The sequence below is a fragment of the Colossoma macropomum genome, unplaced genomic scaffold (assembly GCF_904425465.1).
Source record: "Colossoma macropomum unplaced genomic scaffold, Colossoma_macropomum, whole genome shotgun sequence".
Classification (NCBI taxonomy): Eukaryota; Metazoa; Chordata; class Actinopteri; order Characiformes; family Serrasalmidae; genus Colossoma; species Colossoma macropomum.
The window spans coordinates 22,724,955-22,741,364 of NW_023494787.1; the positions used below are offsets into that span (position 1 = coordinate 22,724,955).

At 38.4% G+C, this 16,410-nt stretch overlaps 1 protein-coding gene across 2 annotated transcripts in view; it reads left to right on the top strand.

Moving 5' to 3' along the window:
* Positions 1 to 10,615: 10,615 nt before the first annotated feature.
* The window catches only part of gatad2b (GATA zinc finger domain containing 2B), a 43,681-nt gene continuing 37,886 nt past the window's right edge, over positions 10,616 to 16,410 (top strand). The window contains exon 1 of one of the 2 annotated variants that reach the window (XM_036566476.1): positions 10,616 to 10,761. The gene's annotated coding sequence lies outside the window, so the exon portion shown is untranslated. The remainder of the gene's footprint in view (positions 10,762 to 16,410) is intronic. The other variant, XM_036566477.1, reaches the window with a different exon arrangement.

Sequence of the window (16,410 nt, forward strand, 5' to 3'; positions counted from 1 at the left end):
CATTAAGGTATGCATTATTAATATTTATTATTTTAAAAAAAAAACACCTGAAACAGTAGTTTGACTATGATCTTTTAATAAATATAAAATTAAAAAGTTGTGTTTTTAAACTATAATTGGTATTTTTTGATAAGTAATAGGCTAAACTGTCAGACTACTATTTGTCACATGACTTCTGACTTTAGCTGCAAGCTAGAGACTTTCTCTGAGCTCACTCAATTCTGAAAAATGTTTCTATGTAAGACTGCACTTTAAGATTTCACGGTGGCTTTGACGTGTTCATGACAGTCAACACACATTTCTTGAACTAAAAGAATTAAACTGGCTCATATTTAACAGTAACAGACACAGATGTTGGTTTATTTAATGAGATGCTGAGTGTTTTTATCTACTCCAATGACTGGACATGCACTGTATGTACGCTTATTAGGGGCTTTCTACTAATAAGATCCTAATAGCAGAAGGAGAAAATGTTAAACTCAGAAAGGAAGTGGCATGATCAGTAACGGAAGAGTGAAAAAGATCTGAAGACCATGTTTAACTGACATTGACGTTCATGACTACCTCATGTAAATTGTGTCTTTTACATGTTGTCTCATCCTTTCACACACAGTCAAATTTGTCAGATTAAATCAGATCACTTTTCTACAGTTTCTGTTGGCTGCCTGTTAAGTTTTGTATTGATTACAAAGTCCTTCTAATGATGTATAAAGCTCTAAAAGGTTTAGCTCCAGGACATCTCACTGACCTTTTGAAGTGTTAAAGTCCACCCTGTGCACTTTGTTTAGCAGAGGCAGGTTTGGTAGATGGTTTTCTTATGTAGGTTCAAAACTCTGAAATTGTGCTCCACAGGATTTCAGAAAGGCAAGCTCAATAAATAGCCTCAAATCTAGACTAAAGACTTACTTGTTTAAACTGGTTTAATCATCATTCCTGAAAGTAGCCATGTTATTTGTGACTTGTAATAATGATAAAATAAAGAATTATATGATAAATGATAATAATAAAATAACAGTTTTATTTGTTTCTTTTAAAATTTCTATTTGTTTAATACAACCCCAATTCCAAAAAAAAAGTTGGGACGCTGTGTAAAATGAAAATAAATGTAAATGAAAATAGAATGCAATGATTTGCGAATCTCATAGACCCATATTTTATTCACAATAGAACATAGAACACATATCAGATGTTGAAAGTGAGACATTTTACCATTTCATGAAAAATAGTAACTGATTTAGAACGTTTTGGATTTGGGATTGTATTATTTTGGAGTTTGTATTTTATCAATAATGATGTTATAGTGTGTAATTTATTAATATTTAATACCACTGATCTGTGTTATTCTTCTTCTTTTTCTTATTACTATTATTATTATTCATTAGCTCTTATTGGCTAATTTGTGTGATTGTGTTTTAGTCCTTAACTGCATTATTTATTCTTGCTCTGCTTTGGTCCTCAGAATGACTCTTTATTTCCATTATCACTGTCAGGAAAAGATTTCTGTGTTTTGTATGACCTCATTGTTGTGTCATATCTTTTATTGTGTCATGTCTTTTCTGAAGGCAGTGTGTTTTTGTTTGCGTAGGCTGCACTGGACTCACCCCACCCTGTTCCCAACTATTTGGAATTGCTCCAATTTTCTGTTTTGCACAGAAAATGTAGTTCAATATTGTGGCCACCAGATGGGGAGTCTGAACAGTTGCATTTTCTACAGTGATTTAATTGTAATTCCAGTGTAAAGCCTTGAGTGGCTCTGTGCACTCCAAACAACTTCACCACCCCTACTCATGGAGGGTTCTGAGATTTGATGAAGACACCATTTGAATTTCAGAGAAGGTTTCAGATAAAATCCTGGTCTTACTTTACTATCAGCTCTCTAAATCCTTCATAAGTCTGGATTTAACACAAATATCCAATGTTTGAAGATCTACTCCAAGAGCTTTTACTGAGCAACCAAACGTTAAAACCACAAATTCCAAGATCATCAGATCACTTGTTTAAAACTGTTCCTGAAGAATCTGTTGGAGCTCAAATGAACTTTGCTACACCATCATGAGTGAATCTGTTTATTTATTTGTTTATTGCTTTTCATGCTTAACAAACAATACAAAGAAGACAAATAACGTCTTATCAAGCAACTGACTGTTGTTTGTTGCGTTTAGCATATAGAGCTATGTCTTTCAGTGAGTTTGGAGCCATTTCCTTTAGTTTTACAGTCGTCCAGGTTGACTGACCATAGACCGATCTTGACTTTGCTGTGACAATGCAATGACAATGCACAACTGAGCTATAGAAGCTAAATGAGAGGCAGTGATCGTGTCCTAATCTGTACATTCACTCTTGTTTTATGTGAACTCCAAATGACATTCAAACTCCAAATGACATTTCAGCTGAGTAATTTGGGTGACATTTACGTGACTCATTTGGACCAAAAAGCAGAGAAGAACGCTTTTGCAAAGGAGTGTGTGAGATTTTTGAGAGAGAGTTGGCTGAAATCTGCAGTATGCTGTCAGAAATAAAGGTAATGTGCAGGTACAGTTTTTGTTCATCAAGGTACAAACAATGTAAATGTACCCCAAGGGACACCAGTGGTTTAAAGTGACCCTAACATTCCTTTTTCCAGGGAAAAAGTACATATTTGTTACAGAACAATAAAATATTATAACTGCAATGGGTTATGGTACAGTTATGTTCCCTAACTAAAGATAATGAGATGTACCCTTGAGGGTACCACCCCAGTGACAAGAGGGGCACAGTGACAGTTCAATATCTTTTTTTCTTAGAGTTTAGGAAAATAAATCTGGGTTGGGCCATCAGTGTCATCAGTCATGTCATCTGTGTAACTTTTAGCATAACTTTTCATTCAGTAATAATCCCAAAAAAACTCCCTAAGCCAGCTGGAAAGAAGGGCCCAAGATTGGGATGGCAAGAGGACCCTTGTCCACAGCTTGTGCCCCAGTAGGGGCAGACAAACTACTTCATCAGAGTAGGAACATAGCTAAAGGGAAATTCTTCAACATTTCTTCATAAATCAAACAAAGTCATTTATGGAGGTTTGATGTTGCTTCATTGGTTCATTGTAGAGAAGCTTACTGATTTTTTTTACAGTGGTGGTGATAGGAACCAGGAGTCACAATGTCTACAGCATAAATATAGGCATTTTATTCAGCATCCAAAACCTCCAGTGAACCTACACGTGGCTTCTGAGATTTTAAATGTAATGTTGATGATGGTAAAATAGTGGTAGATCTGAAAATTCTTTTTCTTTAGGGACTATTTTGCCTTACCAGTTCAATGTACATCTCCACTATGAATAGATTTTATGAGATCTACACTATGCCTGTACATCATAATAAATAGATTTTAAACATTTCACTGTTGTCGGAAGAAAACCTTGGATCTCCAAACTGATAACTTAATGGGAGATGGAAAAAACCTACTTTTAATGTAAGTCAATGGAACCAGGAGTCATTTTGGGCTGTTTCTTTTAGCCCATTCATCATGAAATTTACATGCAATGTAAAGGGCAACAGGCATTTTCAAATTATGTCAAAAACTAAAAAACCTCAAAAATGAAGATACAAGGTTTTTTTTGACAACAGCGATATGTTCCATGCCAAAACTTTCTCAAAATGTAAAGCAATGTCTCAGGCACCAGGCTGTGTATTTATGACCATTTCATGCAATAACTTTTGTGTGATGTGGCTTTTAGAGTGATTAAATGCTTCAGACGTCGGGTCCTTATCAACATCACTGTGACTTTTTTTGGCAAGAACTGTATTGGTGTATCACATTTTATTCACCACTTGACATATTTTAATCATGTTCACATGTTGATTCAAAACTCAAAGCACTGTTTTTTCAGTGAACACACACACGTTCTAAGCTGCTTATCCTTCTGGTTCACGGGGGGAATTGGAGCCTATCCCAGCGGTCATTGGGTGGGAAGCAGGAAACACCCTGGACAGGTCGCCAGTCCATCACAGGACAGACACACAGACATATACATCCACAGCTAGGGGCAATTTAGCCAATGTCCAATTGGCCTGACTGCATGTCTTTGGACTGTGGTAGGAAACCCACACAGACACGAGGCGAACATGCAAACTCGTTTCTTGGTGTGAGGCGACAGCGCTACTCACTGCGCCACCCACAGCGAACAAAAAAACATATTAGTTTATACTTTCATAATAATCAAATACATGTATTCTTATGGAACATTCATATACGTAAAAGTGTCAAAAGAGTTCTTTGGAGTGATGCTATAGAAGAACCACATTTGGTTCCTCAAAAGAACCTTCCAATGGACAGTTCTTTGAAAAACCATTTTTTTAAATGAGATGCGTGAGTGTGAAGAACCTTTTAAAGTTTAAGGAACCAACATATAATTTAAAGGTTCTGATTAAAGGTTCTTTCTAGAATCACACATCCACATTAGTCATAGTAAGGATTTAGTCATAGTACTGTACTATATATAACAGACCTGATGTAGCCATCACTATTGATCAGGCATCATTTCACAAACACTCTGAAACATTCTTAGAAGTCTTCACCTCAGTAGAAGCAGCTTAATGTTTGCAGGAAAATCCAGGAATCTGCTCTTAAGTTATGGGACATTGTCACTGAAGTACTTTATGGTACAGTTACAGTACTTCATACTTTGTCTTCTTCGGTGCTCCTTCAACATTGAAATCAGAACTCACATCACTGCAAGTTGTAACTATCTTACAAGCCCTATCTTACGATGAGTCAGTTTGTCTTGGTATTTGTCTTTAAATAAATGTCATTCTGTTTTATATCTCTGCTGGCAGATGGCCTTTAAAATACCACACAGCACCGAAATGTGCATACGCTGACAGAAGCTGTGCCATTCTTCCAGTTTAATTGAATAGAACAAAAATATCTATAAAACTTACATAAGGCCGCAAACCTATGGGAAATTCTAAAAACTAATACGCTAACACAATAAATACAACAGTTTAGAAACACAAAAGTTGGTGGACATCCAAACGTCTCTTCTAAAATCAAAGGTATTAATAGAGAGTTTTTCCACACTGCTGCAATAATAGCATCTACTCTTCTGGGAAGGCTTTACACTTGATGCTGGCGGGGGGGGGGTAGGCGGGGGGTGGCTTGGTACTCCTCTAGCTGATGCTTGGCACTGGGCATGGTGGCTATAGGCTCATGGATGGCTTCTCCAGAGTACCCCATTCTACAGAATTTTTTTTCTATGGAAATTATACACACTGTCAGTGTGCAATAGAATGCCTGTGTCAGCAAAGGACACACTTTAAAGTAGCTGAATTCACTAATTAGAATTGGTACTTTTAGATATATAGTATATTGCAATATGCAACAGTTTAATTGATTAGTACAATAATATATTAAAACCGTACAATAATATATTAAAAACATACAAAGGGCAGTTAATACACTCACAGTGCCCTTTATTAGGAACACCTGTACACCCATTCATTCTTGCAATTGTCTAATCAGCCAATTGTGCGACAGCTGTGCAGTGCATAAAATCATTAAGTTGTGGGCCAGCAGCTTCAGGCAATGTTCACATCAGCCATCAGAATAGGCGAAAAATGTGATCTCAGTTATTTTGACTGTGGCATGACTGTTGGTGTCAGGCTGGTTTGAGTATTTCTGTAACTGCTGATCTCCTGGGTTTTTCACGCACAACAGTCTCAAGAGTTTACTTAGAATGGTGCAGAAAGGAAAAACATCCATTGAGCAGCAGTTCTGTGGACAGAATTGCCTTGTTAATGAGAATGGTCAACAAAGAATAGCCAGACTGGTTTAAGTTGACAGAAAGGCTACAGTAACTCAAATAACTACTCAATACAATTGTGGTGAGCAGAAACGTATTTCAGAATAGACAACATATCAACCTTTGAGATGAATGGGCTACAAAAGCAGAAGACTGTGTTGGGTTCCACTTCTGTCAGCTGAGAATAGAAATCTGAGGCTGGACAGTTGAAAACTGGAAAAACATACAGTAGCATCGTCTGATGAATCTCGATCTCTACTGAGGCACAAAGATGGTAGGGTCAGAATTCAGCATCGACAGCATGAATCCACAGACCCAACCAAAAGTCATCTCAAACTGGTTCCCCGAACATGACAATGAGTTTAATGTTTTTTAGTGGCCTTCCCAGTCATCATATCTGAATCCAATAGAACATGTGGGAGAACAGGAGATTCGCAGCATAAAAATGCTTAAAAAAAACATTAAATATGCATAACAAAATTTCAGAAAACTCAACAGACAATAAAGTCAATAAAGACAATACATTTATTGAAATGCCTGAAAACATTAATTATTCCAAACCAATGCTCTTCCAAAATGGTTTCCCAAAATAAAAAAACAAACAAACAAGAACAGCCATATGAATGGTGGTGTAGCCTTGCAGAGGATACCCTAGTAGGTAAGTAGCAATTGTCTGAGTGCAACCATATATTAAAGGAGGATTCTGGCCTAAAACTAGCATTTAATGTGTTATTTGGTCATCAGTTTGACAGAATTCAGAATTTTGTATCTTTTTTGTGTTATGGTTCACAAGGTTTCTTACTACAATACCCAGCAAATATGTCAAACAACCACTGGGAGCTGCTTGAAAGCGATAAAAAAATTAATAAATACAAAGGTGATATTTGGCTTCTTAACAGTAATACTAGCTATTTGTCTTCCTTCTGCATTAGCCAGCTAGTGGAAAACAATTCAGAAACCCCCTCTATATATATCTGTCCCACACCACTTGTAGTTTTTCAAAAATTCCTCCCACCTTCAAGATACATCATCTAAAGGTTGTTTTCTAGTCTTTAAACTGGAAAATCTCACTCTCAGGATTATTGTGGCACCACTGTAGGAGGTGAGTAGGCATGTTTACAACAGATATAGCAATGTTTACATTTTTTCCTTTTGGCCAGAGTGTCCTTTTACCTGTTTCATGTGTGAGTGTGTGAATATGCACATACATGGAGAATAAGTAAGGCCTGTAAGTACAGTTTGCAGCATCAAGAGAGTGACTGTTTTGTCCTTATTTTTAAGTCTACTGCTTTAATCAAGAGTTAAACCTCTTAATCTTCTTTACAGCAATATTTAGTGCAGACCCCATGTTGACCCATGCGGTGTGGAGGAGTTTGGATTATGAAGGGAATTTGGAAAACTCAAATGAAGTGAAGGCCTTCTTTAGGACCGGAAGCACAGTAAAGCTGCTAACATCTTTTAATGTGTTTCTCTGTACTGTGCCGTCTGGTTAAAACACTGCAGGTCAGGAAGAGGTTAATGTAGGATTACAGCAAACATAAATACTGTAGTGCAAACACACAGTATAACATGATGATATTATAGAAATGATAGCATTTAAGGTGGATGACCATACTTAATATAAGTATTAAATCAGACGGGCTGTGTGTATGTTCATGTGTGTATCCATTGTTGCCTATATTTGTCTTAATGTGAAATATTCATACAAAAGAGTAGGAGCAGACACAATATGGCCTAATGTTTTCTTGCTTTGTTCATTTGTTGATTTTTTTTTACTGTTACTAATCATTTTTTAAAGTTTACATTGGTAACAATTTGACAAAAACTGACCCAGATAATATTACTTCCATAAACAATCTGAAAAGTTGACTCATCACACCAAAATACACATTTTCCCCTTTGCATAAGTCTACTTCAGAAGAGCTTGAGCTCAGAGAAGTCGGCGGCATTTCTGGACATTGTTGATATATGGCTTCCGCTGAGCTGCTACAGTTTCCATCCTTGCTAATAGAGTTCTAGGCCTTAATGGATGCTTCTTTTAAACCCAAAAATGACTTCGTCACCTGTTTCTTTCATTTCACAATGTTTCTAGTCTTATATTGCCCTTTCTCAAGATTTTTTGTTTGAATACAGATCAAAGTGGATTTATCACTGCCTTCTGTTTGCATTTCATGTCCAGTCCCAACTTTTTTTGCAGTTGAAGTTTCTAGATTTTTTTTATTCAGAACATGTGACTTCACACTTATTCATTTTGCCACATGACACCATGTGACTAAGAAATTGTGTGTGTGTGAGTAAAGAGTTTTTAGTATTTGCCTGCTGATCTATTATTAAACTTATCTTCTTGCCCTTATCTCACACTCTGTTTTTATATGTCTTCCTGTCACAAAGTGTTCTACAGTCTGCTCAAATGTTGGGTGATGATCCAAATAAGCAATCCAAAAAAACAACAGTGGAGGTATCAGTAGTCAGTGCATAAAAAACTTTAATCAATTTAATACCCAAATAGAAAGTGAATTACAAATAAACTCTTCTCTGGAAAATACAGTACACATGTACATCATGATCTGGTTTTCCTAGTCATCATCTAAACCACAATAAATCCTTTAATGTTTGGGGTGTAATATATGACGAGACCTAACAATCATTCTTTCCTATGGTTCTCAAAGATTGCATGTTTTCCAGTGAACCAAACTGCCACATAATTTTTGTGATTGGAGCCATTTTCTTACATTTTTTTCTCTGATCATTAGATTTGTACCAGATTAATCTCCATAAAGGTGGCTCCTTCAATCAAATGAATTAAATACAGAAGTGTGAATGCAAGTAAAGAACAATGGACTGTATAATTGTTACAAGGGCATCTCCAGTGTATGTGAGTTCATGTATGCAAGTTTCTCCTGCTCTGTGGCGGGAAAAGGAAGAAAGCGGTCGCCTGTTAACATCTCTGTACGAAGATGTTTTCAATAAACCCAATTTTTGCCGCACAACTGCATGTCTAATTTATGCTCAATAACTTCTACAATCTGGGAACGAAGTTGACTATAAGTCAACTATACGGAAAACTGCATCAGGTTCAAGCAACATTGCAGAACAAATTGGAATTGAAACTATTTTACACTTCAAAGGAAATACTGCACTTAAAAATCCAACTGATTGGAAGCACTGGAAGAATTACCCAAAAGTCTTACATCAGAGGTGCCCAACCATGCGGCTGGAGGTCTCCTCACCCTGCAGAGTTTAGTTCCAGGCCTAATCTAAAAGCACTCAGGAACATCTGAACATTAGAGCGAGGTGTGGTAAATAGAGGCTGTCGCTAAACGTCTGTACACTCCAAAAATATGTTGTGGTTGTCATATATTTTATCTGCTCTAGTTGAAAATGTGTAGCTAATTAAATTCTGCTCATTTTATCTTTGTTTTTGTGCTGGAAGGTAGATCTTGAGGAGCAGTGTTGGGCAGTCTTGTTACATGCTCCTCTTGTAAAGTCTCTAAGGCACATGAAAAGATGTAACCTTTGCTAAATCCATTAAGTTACATACTTTTTTGGGGGGTGTAAGTTGTACAGGTGAACAATCAGTAGTCTTACTTCAGCCTCATCCATGTACTCTGTGCGAGATGTTACCTTCAACTCCCTAACGTCCCACCACCGCTAGAGGGCTCAGTAAGCACTGCTGTTAACAAACAATAAAAGTTTAATAAAAGAGCAGCCCACCATAACGGTAGGATCAGGCAGAGCACTGGAAAACGTGATCGTGCGGTCTGACAATCTTTTCCTGAGAATGAACCTATGTAGCCTATGTAAAAAACGACAATGGCCAAAAAGTAAGAGCGCTGGCTCGTTCAGATCAGCCCTCACTGAGCCAAGGAGCTTTAGGAAATATGCTTGATTACGAAATGTGACCAGTAGGCTTTCTTAATGAAGTCCAGACACCAGCGCTAGTGTTGTACAGGTCTGCCTGAAATTCCTCTACATGCCAGTACTAACAAATTCAGTCGAGGCTACTTAGGAAGATCCTTTTAATTTTTTTTTTTTTGTTCGCTATAAAAAAATTACAAAATCAAGATATCAACCAGTTTATAAAATAGGTCAATGAAGCCTATATGAGTGCATTGTTTGCATTGTTGCCCGTGTTATGTAGGCCACAACATAAACAACATTATAATGCCCAATATGAAATAAAAAAAAACGTAGTAATAATAATAATAATAATAATAATAATAATAATAACAGTTATTATCGTTGACATTATCATCATTGAATCATCATTATTATTTAAAAAAAAAAAACCCTTTCCGCTTTGTCGCCAGTTACATGTGTTATCCTATTTAATGTAAAGATTAGCGCAAATAACTGCGATTTGTTACAGCGTGTCACTGATTTAATCTGAAATATAATCTGCTACGCTCGTTTTTTTCCTCAGCCTGCCTCTACTGAAGAATCCCACCAAGTTCACGACGATCTACCGTTCCTTTGTAGAAGATGCTTATTAGACGACCGTAAAAGTGTAGCCTGTAGCTCGGGCTTTTGGACAACGTTCAAAATGCTAAAATAAATCGCCTCGACGAGACGACGGCGCTCCTTAAAAAAGACTGAGTCGATCGGCCCTGATGGCGTGGAGAAGGGAGTTAATATGGCTGTCCCCAATTTATCTGCCCATGTAGTAAAGCTTCGCCTTGTGCTGCTGACACGACGCGCATAACAACCCGTTTAGTTTCCCATCATTTTCTGAGCTCCTTGTCCCCTCCCCTCCAGACACAGACAACAACATACACCTTAATAGGGGCGCGTCTCCGACACAGCCGCCGACCAATAACCCGTCTGTCTGGGCAGAGACCGAGGGGGATGAGCGCCTGTCGAGGCCCAATCAGCGCCTTTGTGTTGCCTGCCGGTGCCGGGGACTGGTCGTGAGGAGCTACTGCGGCGCTTCAGGATCAGCGAGTGAACCCGGATCCAGAGCAACCTGAAGGGCGAAGGCAAGTCAGGTGAGTCCGGGGATTCAGCCGGGGCCTAGCCGGGACGGGACGTGATTTTTGAATGTACAGCGGCGGGATTTGAGCACTCGAGTTGTACAGGCGAGCGTTCAATGAGGCTAAAACGCTGTCGGAAAGCACCAGCGATAAACGGTTTTCAAACATTTTGACGAATGACCAGACAATAGCGTGGCCGCTTTGCTGGCTCGCAGAGGTTTCTGACGAGCGCGTAGGAACGTTAGTTCAAAGTGGCTGGCTAATAGTATTAAAATGATCTCAGACTGTCTTCGGCGCAGCGCCTCAAGCCGAACGGCTCTCGTCCGAGCCAGTCGACTCGAAAATGTGGGAAAATTGAAGAAATACTTTCGCTCGATTCTCATAGATTTGCAATATTTTCTGTTTGAAAAGCGTTTCATTGTTTCATCCCGTGTCTCTGGGGGTTTAAGCCAGATTGGCGGAGAGAGAGAGAGAGAGAGAGCCAGCCTCGCGTCCTCCGGGCTGAGGCTACAGTAGTGCAGCAGTACACACAATGAACCCCCCCTAAATTATACCAATTGTACCTTTTATAATTCATCTAGGAAACGTAATGGAAGAAGTTCATGTTAAACAGGAGGTTCAGCGCTGGTTCTGAGCGCAGAGAAACTGGGTATTTGCTGAACTGTGTTGAGGGGCACACGGTAGTGTACGGCAGAGCTGATGGCTGTACAATTAGAAAAAAAAAAAAAGATCCGAAAATGCATCAGCCATTTACGTAAGTGAGGACGTTCTCTCAACTTGCTCCATATGCACGCAAATGGCTGCCCAGCACTTGACAGGGGGAAAGGCTGAAATTTAATTCCAACGTGAATGCATGCATTGATCGTAACCAACAGGGAGCCACTGATAAACGGGTAGAGATGACGTTTGGAAAGAAACTCTGATCAATAATATATGCAGTCTATTATTCTTGGTGCTGCAGACACGTCAAAAGTGAGACGGCGCCTAATTTGTAGGCTGTACAGTCTGTCCAAGTCCAAGTCCAAGTCCAAGTGTGTTTTTAGTATGTATTCTGGAGGCAGCCGTCTCCAACTTGGCTGTAGAGAGTTCATTTCCTTGCTGAAGTTGCATTTTTGTTTTTAGCATATAGGGTAGAGGATGATGGTATGACACGGACGTCAGCATGCTATATTATATTATAGCATACTTATGGATAAACAAATTAAAAGACTTATTCTTACATTTCTGATTATGTCACTACAGCAGGATGGTAAAGTAGTTAAACTCCACACATGTTGAAATGAATAAATCAGGTCTTTCTTTCAGTAATTCAGAAAATTCTTAGAAGGCTTAAGAGATGCTTTGGTGTTAAATGGGATTTATTCAGATATTAAAATTTCTTAACGTTTTGATTTAAGTACCCTTTTCAACTCCAAGAACTCCTAGCATGGTAGGAAAGAGCAGGTGCGTTTTGGAGAACTTCAGTTCTTTTCAGGTTTATTCTCTTTGGGGGCAGCTGTATTGTGTGGAGTTGCTTTCTAAAGGCTGAAAGCTTATGACAAAAACTACATTGAGTTTATAATTATTATTTTACTTCCTGTCATGTTCATGAAGTGCTGTCATGGGTGACTTATTGTCGCTGTGCTCTTTGTCATTAAAATTCCCAGTTGTCTTACTACACTGTGTACATGTTAAAGAGACAGTATGGAAACTTTCTTTTCACGCCTTTTCTGATGACTTCAGCCTTTTTTTTCCTGTATCCAAGCTTTTATTTTGGGCATAGATTGGCGTAATGAATGAAATGTTCATTATAAAACAGCTGGTATTGAGTGAGTGGCCCTTGTATCAAACAGTTGTCTCTGTTGACTCTCTCATTTATTTTCATATCCAGTGAGCTGAGGGGGCTGTAGTTGTCCTCCTTAGTACCCCATCATCTGCTACTGAAAAGCATGGTTATGTGGTCCCTAAGACCACCTTTTCACAGCAGACACATCAGACGGGAGCCAATAGTTGTTGTGTTTTTTTTCCCCTCCTGCTCATTTTGAAAGAGGCTACTGCACACTTTGAGGGTTACCCCACTAGTATTACATCCTCAGGAGGGATCCAAACAATGTTCTTATTGACTGTTTTGCTCAAAGGTATTTTGTGTGGACTGTTTCTCCCTCTCTTCAGATGGAAGATAGAGGAGTAGGGTTGTATTTATTTTTTCTAGCGTTTTTTTTAGCTATTCATCACTTCAGTCAAAGCACCCCAGCTTGTGGTCACTGCCTGTGAAGGGATTTCATGCAGTGTGCTCTCTTTAATTTCCATGGTGCATGGCCGTCTTATCTCCTGTGACTGCCTGGTATAGCTAAACCCACGAGACTTGCGATATGTGTCGCCAGGTGATTAGATGGAATACACCGCACTGAGCGAAGACTTTGGGGGGGGCTGCCTAATTTTTATCAATGTAGATTTTAACACTGATGCGCAACACTAAAAGTGTGTGTTGTACCAGAAGATGTCATGGTGGTACAGTTCTATCCACTATGCTAAAACACTGTTACCTATTCCACTGACATGGTTTATATATGTGTGTGTGTGTATGTATGTATATATATATATATATATGTATGTGTGTGTGTGTGTATGTATATATATGTATATATATATATATATATATATATATATATATATATATATATATATATATATAAACCATGTCAGTGGAATTTGATGAGATTTATTTTCTCCCAACCTTGAACCATATTTGGCTTTGTCTGGTTGATACATCCACATCATGCTACTGACGGCTGAGGTAATGTACCAGAAAAGAATCACAGCTAGAGCTGAGCTGTAGGCTATGACTGTGGCCCCAGAAAGTAGTTGCCTTGGCTTTACTTCAAAACTGCTAAATCGTCAGAAAAGGCAGTGTTTAGAATTAGCCGTGTCCCCTTGGCAAACATCACTGGTAGACACAACAAAGCAACTTGTTCTGTAAACATGCACTAGCAGATATATAGCAGTGAAATATGACTACCTGGTCTGAAGTTTTGTTAGATGAACACTGGCCGAGTCCGTTCTGAGTGGTAAGAATATGACTGCCAGATGTCCTCATATATCAATCTCTTAACATCCGTGCACTCTTTGTACCACCATCTTAAGTGGTGTGTTTCTCTCATCACCGCTTCAGTTTTGTGCTCAAGTTTGGCTCTTGGTTTGTCTGTGATGGCGGGATAAAAAGAACCCTGTCAATGGACTGCCGGGTCAAACAGTGTTCAATTCATTGACACTTTGATAAGCTGAGAGTTGCTGTTCTCACTTGGTGAGATAAGGCTTTGCAGATCTGTGCAGTAAAGTGAGCAAGTATTGGTTTTATAGGCAACTATAGGAACAGCATTATACACACCTACAGTTAAATTTGAACATACGTATCCATGTTTATACATTGGTTTCTAAACGTTATTGCTTGTCATACCTCAGAAAAGTCTCCTTACGGTATGTTGCAGTTTTAATTTACATTCGAGTTTTTAAGTTGGTAATTAAACTTTTATGATCATTCAAAAATTACTCCTATATTTGGGTCAACTCTTAACTAAAGTATAAATAAAATAAACAAACCTGCATACCTGGGCTGCTTGTGTTTACCTGGACATAAGTTTCAAAACAGACTGTGCATGTGTCTCAGTGTTTGTGTCAGAGAATTTGGGGAGGTCTCTCTCTACCACTAGCAGAGAATTATATGGCTCTGTGCTTATAAACATACATTTAGTAAAATAGCGAGAAGTACCATAACAGGAGGTGGTTCATTCCCGCAAGTGGCTGATGTACTTTCGTATCTCTGGAAGTCTGTAGCTTCTGTATCTTGAGAAGGGAGTTCATGGTTACCCCCTCAAAATCAGTGTTCATTTTGTGACCCGCGGTAATGTTAAATAGATTTGAGCGTTCTTTTTAAGAAGCAAGAAATCATCATAATTAGCTCTTAATCAGGAAAATTAAGTTTATTTCAAAATCCACCCAAGTGAAACTCCTTTGAGGGGGAGAAGCCTTCTTGGTTGCTGGCACGTGCTGCTAATTGATATGTGTGATGCTAATGAATGCTTGTGAAGTGTAGTGATAAACAAGGGTTTCATCTCGCACAGAAACAACAAAAAAAAACACAAAAGGCACATGTGTGTAGAATATTGTATCTGCTGTTGTGTTTATGTGATTGTTGATTAGTCAGAGATACGTGTGTTTGGGAAACTATAGTACTAGTCATGTTCAGTGTGTTGTTATAGCCACAGCAACTAGTAAATATCTTCTCAATTTACAACTAATTTTAAGGTAATACAGCAGAACATTTCCATTGTCCCATAACTCTGTGGCAGATGCATGGACAAGTTATAAAAGTTTTGTCACTTAGCTTGTGAGGAACATGTATCCTATTAACACATTGCACCCATGCACTTGAAAAGGCATGGATCTCTATTACGTTGGGCTCTACAGTCTCACTCTCATACATTACTGTGCAAAAGTAAGAGACCACCCTTAAGTTATTTAATTTCCAGTCACAGTGGCCAGGAGAAAAAAAGGAGAAAACACATTTAATATAGCATTCCACAGAAGCCTCAACAACTACATGTATTATCATTTTTTCAATATTTACTCTGTCCAACTTTGTTTATTGAAGCTTCCGTTCCTTTCAGGACACTTGCTGTCTTTTTTTTTTTTATTAGATTAGTTTTTAATACCTCAGAGGTTCAGTCTTAGAAGTTGGTTACTGGGGTGGGGACTTTGGGGTGGGCAGTTCATTGAGCTAAGAACACTAGCAGTGTCTTTGTTTGATTTGCAGATTTTCTTCTTTTTGTCTGTTATCTTTTCTCAGTAACAGCTTCCTGACAGCTACACATCGTTTCAGACCCATAGCGCTGAGTTGTCTTCTCACAGTCGAAGGATGGACAGAAAAACCTATGGATTTCTTCAGATCTGAAGCAAAAGTGGAGCTTGATTTTCTCCTCCCTCTCTAAGATGAATACTTTAAACACTTTATTTGATGGTGACATTTTTGTTGGTCCACCAGGTTTTATATGGTTGTTAGAAGTACTTTTTTCCCTATTTATTCTATTTTTTTCCTGTTTCTGCAGTTCCAGAAACTCCTGTTTTATTCTATGTTTTCTTTTTCCCCCTCTTATTTCTACCCTCCTCAGGACTTCAGCACAGAACTGAATGTCCACATAGAATTTTTTTATGGGTTTTTTTTTGTTTTTTTTTCACCTAAAGGATGTCTCCAATTGACTGTCCATAGTAGTCACTCTTCTCTCTTCCTTTTTGTGATTGGCAAAGGTGGCATGTGCATTCTATAATGAATGAAGAAGGGCTGTTTCATATCATCAGGCATGCAGTGTTATGGATTATCTTGATGCTTGAAGGAGAAAGATCTTCGTTTGGTCAGTACATGAGAACAGTGCATGCCAAACAGTGTAGTGACTGCAAATGTCAGGTTCCTCTCTAAGAGCATAAATAGTTGCTTTTTATCAGAAATCCCTTCAATGGACAACACAATGCACAGCTGAGACCCAGTCTTACCTATACAATGCTTCTGCATTGTATAATAATTAAACCAGAGAAGATCATGTTCCTCGTGATCTCCTGAAGATGCCTCCATGAAATTTCACCTCAGACTCCCCATTCTGTTTCTGCTAACATGCATACAACACATGCCAC